Source organism: Triticum dicoccoides, chromosome 2B, assembly GCF_002162155.2.
Source record: "Triticum dicoccoides isolate Atlit2015 ecotype Zavitan chromosome 2B, WEW_v2.0, whole genome shotgun sequence".
In the NCBI taxonomy this organism is placed as follows: Eukaryota; Viridiplantae; Streptophyta; class Magnoliopsida; order Poales; family Poaceae; genus Triticum; species Triticum dicoccoides.
This window is the reverse complement of record NC_041383.1, coordinates 474,159,799-474,165,269: the sequence shown is the minus strand read 5'-3', so window position 1 is coordinate 474,165,269 and position 5,471 is coordinate 474,159,799. Positions and strand designations below refer to the sequence as shown.

Below are 5,471 nucleotides of genomic sequence, written 5' to 3'. Positions count from 1 at the left end.
TGGCCCAGCTTTGGTGCTTCGGGGGTCTCTTTTGGTCCGTAAAAAATCATCATAAATTTTCAGCCCATTATGAAAAGATTTATTCGTGCAAAAAAAACGACACCACGGTAGTTCTGCTGAAAACAACATTAGTCCGGGTTAGTTCTAATCAAATCATATCAAAACCATATAAAATTGTTGTAAACATGGCATGGATACTTCAAAAATTATAGATACGTTGGAGATGTATCACCGTCGTCAAGGAGGAGGTGGTCAAGTAGGAGGAGGCCGCTGTTGAGCCGCATTTCGCGGCAATGGTGGGGCAGAGGTTAACGTAGATGGACACGGTGTCATGCACACCGGAGTACGTCTCCTTGTCGCCCTCGTAGGTGTGGTCGCCTTCCCCGCCATGGGAAGAGGTCGTGCAGGCGCCTCCGGCCATGCAACCGCTGTAGGGGGCGCCTGCCAACCTCTGGTAGTCACTTCCATACATCAACCTCACCGGGGATGACCAGAAGGACGATAGCGTCATCGAGGACGACCACGGCAGCGACAAGTTTTTATAATGTTTTTTAAAGTTTTATGTAAAGTTTAAGCTGTGGACGGGACTTTGTTTGAACGGTTTAAATATTTTAGCACTCTTTACTTAAATTTATTTCTATGTTTTTAAATATGTGGCCGTCCTTTCTTTTATCGCGAGCCGGCCAAAATACGATGCGGCCGCCCGGTTGGGTGCCCTAGTAAGCGGATTGACAAACCGAACTGGATCATCTATTTTCTTGACCCAAACAAACAAAACCCGGATACCCATTTTTTCGAATCAAAACGAACAAAATCCGAATAAAATGGACGTCCATATAGGATCGACGGTTTAAGTTTTTTTTGCGGGGCAAATTGGGAAGCTTTATTCAATAGAAACCACCCCGGCAGAATCTGCCAGGAGGCTAGTTACAAGGAAACTAGGAGTAGAGTTTAACCAACAATCTGTTATATCCAGCGTGCTAGCTTGCTTCGCACAAAGGTGAGCTGGAAAATTTGCTGATCTCAACACATGTTGAATAAGAAAAAATTAAAAAGAACTGGCGTGCTCCCCAATCTCGTCAAGAATCACTGAAAAATTGTGGTGCGAGTGCCAGAGATTAACAACCTCTTGGCTATCCGTCTCCAAGATGACTTGATCATAACCTCAAAGCTTTGCGAATATTATGCCATCTCGAAGAGCCAACGCTTCAGCCAGAAGGGGGTCTGTGATTCCATAGTATGGCTTACACCATGCTGCCTTGAAAGCGGACGGAGAACGTGCTACCCCTACAACCCCTCCTCGGTGGGACTCCATGGTGATGCTACCATCAATGTTGATTTTTATCCATCCATCATCCAGCGGCCTCCACCCATGACCAGGCAAGATCCGAGCATGATCTTGAGGTAACTCTAGGATCGCTAGAGCTTCCTGTATTTGCTCCATGGACCGAACATGATCAAACTCTCCTTTGTCATGTGTAATGTTGTTGCGTGAAGCCCAAATAGCCCACATAATAGACACAAGTTTTGCTCTGTCAGAATCTGAAAACAGAGACTCACAAAGGACATCCTTAACCCAAGTAAGAGGGTGCAGGTCTGGTCGCTTAACATCCAGCCACTGCGGAGCTTCATTCCAAAACCTTCTCGCATGGGTACAGTTCAGTAATGCATGCATCATATCCTCCTCAGAACTCAAATAGATTTTGCACTTGCTCTCGCTGGATATATGCCAATATTTCAATGTACTTTCAACGGGAAAAATCCCTCGCATCATGCGCCACCAGAAGACGCAAACTTTGGGCAGCACTTTGAGTTTCCATAACTGAGACCACAACTGTTTATCCATCTCTAAAGTATTCGTAGTCGTCCCTTCTTCTAGAGCTTTATGCTTGTTCTGAATCATTAGAGAGCGATACGTTGATTTTATAGTATAAATCCCAGACCTCTTAGGCGCCCAAGCATAGAAATCATCTCCCCCTCCAGTCCTCAAAGGGATATTGAGGATTGCATCCGCATATGGAGGGATAAAGGATTGTCCGATAACTTCAGACTTCCAAGTCCAATTCTCATCATCAATAATATCTGCTACCCAGCTAATTTGTGCATCACCAAGATGTGCAACAGGCGCCCTTGTCAACGTATTTGGGATCCATTTATCCTCCCATATAGACACTGTTGTACCACTTCCAATACGTTTGGTCAGCCCAACATTCAAAGCCTTCCGCCCTGCTATGATTGCCCGCCATGTCGCCGACGCGCTTTTGGGTGCACCGGCATGCATAAAATCACAGTTGGGGGAGTATCTTCCTTTTAATACTCGAGCACACAAGGAGTTGGGTTCTGTCATTAGCCTCCATCCATGTTTACCAAGGAGTGCTAAGTTGAACATCTGTAAATCTCGGAAGCCTATCCCTCCTTTAATCTTTGGTTGTGCGAGAGACTCCCACATCATCCAATGCATTGAACACCGATCAAGAGAGCTACTCCACCAGTACTTGGCCATATAAGAGGCCAACTTTGCACAAACTTTCTTTGTTAGCTTGAAACAACTCATGCTGAAAGTAGGCATATCTTGGGCTATAGATTTTATTCGCACCTCTCTTCCCGCACAAGAAATCATCCTCTCGGACCCCCCTTGGAGTTTGCTTCTCAACCTTTCTCCAATGTGGTCAAAAGTTCCACTTGTTATTCTCCCTACGGCAGTGGGCAGCCCCAGATACCGCTTAATGAATGCCTCAACATTGATGCCCATAATCTGTTTTAACCCTTGCCTGACTGGAGCCGAATTGTTTGGACTGAAATAAATTGAGCTAATATCCTTATTAACAGCCTGTCCAGAACACTTCCCATAGATCCTTAAAATCTCATTCAAACGATGAGCACTTTGCATTCGGACTTGCATAAAAATAAGATTATCATCTGCAAAAAGTAAATGATTGATCCATGGAGACTGATAGCTGACCCTGATCCCTTTGTCAGCTTGTGTTCCATCGAATCTATTCAACAAAGATGTGAAGCCTTCAACACAAAGTAGAAACAAGTACGGTGATATTGGATCACCTTGTCGCAACCCACATGACGGTGTAAAAAAAGGCAGCAGCTCGCCATTGACACACACTAAGAACCTGACCGAAGTCACACATTTCAGGATCAAACGGACAAACTCTGCACTAAATCCTAATTGCAACATAATAGCCTCAAGATAATGCCACTCTACACGATCGTAGGCCTTCATCATGTCCAACTTTACCGCGCAAACTGCATTGCCCCCTTTCTTCCTTCTCTTCATAGCATGCACACTCTCGTGCGCAATTAAAACGTTATCGGTGATCAAGCGGCCGGGGACGAACACACTTTGTTCTTCTCCAATAATTTCACCCAAATATCCTCTAACTCGATTTGCAATAGCCTTTGAAGTAATTTTATACAGAACCGGGCAGAGAGATATTGGACGATATTGAGATATCTTTTGAGGAAATCGTACGTTTGGGATTAGAGTAATTGACGTATCATTCATTCCTGCCGGAAGTTTGCCTCCATTCAGAAAATCAAGAACTGCCGGGACAATATCAGCTTTCATAAAATTCCAATGGCGTTGGAAAAACCCGACAGTAAACCCGTCCACCCCTGGTGACTTTGACGGTGCCATTTGAAATAGAGCATGCTTAACTTCGTCCTCTGTGTATGGTTTTTGAAGCTCATAGTTCATAGCGTCCGTAACACGATTAGGAACAAAATCCAGCAAGTCGTCCATAGACTGAAATCCTTGCGATGTATATAAAGCTTGATAAAACGCCTGAACTTCAACACGGTCCTCCTCGACATCTGCACACTTCGAGCCATCTACTCTTTCGAGATGCTCAATTCTGTTCATGCGCTTTCGTTGAGCAGCTTGGGCCAGGAAATAACCCGTATTTCTGTCACCCTCACGTAGCCACGAGACCCTTGATCTCTGACGGGACCAAATCTCCTCTTGTTTAAGAGCTAGTCACAGTTGTTTAGTAACCGATTTCTCCTCATTGGACGGCCCCCTACCCACTGATTGGGAGCGTAGACACGCAAGTTTTTCACCCAGTTTACGAACTTTGCTCGCTAGTGAACCAAACTCCCTCGCTCCCCACGCTGCCAAGTTACCTTGCAACGAATTGAGTGCTTGGGATACTCCCTGTAGGCCCTGAACCACCAGCACCTCGATGCCAATTATCTATCACCACTTTGTCATAATCGACGTGCGTCTGCCAGACATCCTCGTATCTAAAGAGCTTCGGCCCTCTAGTAGCTGATGATATAGAATGCTCATGAATATCCACAAAAACAAAGCTATGATTTGACTCCGTAGCAACAATATGGCGTACCTTGATATATTCAAACATATTAACCAAAGACAGATTTCCAAAGGCCCTATCAAGACAAGCTTTGACACTTGTTCTTCCCGACTGCCTATTATCCCAAGTATACTCCACTCCCGACCATCCAAGATCCGTGAGTGAGCAATCGTCCACTGCTTCCTGAAAAGCCCTCATTTGCCACTTTGGTCGCGGCGAAAGAGAGAAGTGCTCTGAGCCAAAAAGAGTTTCATTAAAGTCACCGATACACATCCAAACTTCATGTTGAATTGCAAACAAAAAAAGTCTCAACAAAAGAAGTCTCACCCGACGCCTGGTTTCAACCATCTATAGTACATATCTCACCTGACGTTCGGTTTCTCAACAAAAAAAGTCTCACCCAACGTTCCAGGTGTCCAGCCAGCTCGCCAAGCCCACGCACGCACCAGTCCATTACGCACGCCCACAGCCAGACTCCCGAGACTGCTGCATGTCACACACATGGAGGCCGGAACCAGCGACCCAGAGAGCGGTGTGGGCAGGGTACGTACGCCCCTCGCCACGGGGAAAAAATAACGGGGACAGCATTCCGTTTGCGCCCTGCCACGGCCCTGCCGCCTCCCGGCCCGCGCGAGGGAGAGGAGAGACTTTGTGCGCGCGCCCCGGGGCAAAGCTAGTGCCATCACTGTTCGGCGCGGTGGTCTCGGCGAAAGAAACTGACAGACAGAGCTTGGTGGATAGAGGGGGAGAGAGAGAGAGAGAGAGAGAGTAGGCGACATCTCCAATGGAGAGGGGATGGTGGGGATAAAGCGGTGCCTCTTCTTGCCCACAGTCACGGACGGCCAGCGGCGGCTCGGGGCGTCGCCATTGATGCGCCCATTGCTCCCCTCGGCGCCGCCTGTTCTTGGTACGTTAGCTGTACATCTTCTTCCTCCTCGCATCTGGTTCTTGGATTAGGGAATCGCTCGCTCGCAGCCTGCCTGTTCGGTGCGCCAGATGGATGGTGTGATCTATCTGCCTGCCCTGCTAATGCGGACGGGTGAAATACCGGAATGTTGGGTAGAGCTCTTGATGCATGCAGATGTAGGATGGGGGTGTTTTTTTTCCTCTACCCCTTTTTGCTCTTTATATTGGATGGTGATTGAT

General features: G+C 46.9%; 1 protein-coding gene across 1 annotated transcript in view; it reads left to right on the top strand.

Annotated features, from left to right (window-relative positions):
• Window positions 1–4,980: 4,980 nt before the first annotated feature.
• The window catches only part of LOC119364315, a 12,678-nt gene continuing 12,187 nt past the window's right edge, over window positions 4,981–5,471 (top strand). The window contains exon 1 of the mRNA XM_037629772.1: window positions 4,981–5,232. The gene's annotated coding sequence lies outside the window, so the exon portion shown is untranslated. The remainder of the gene's footprint in view (window positions 5,233–5,471) is intronic.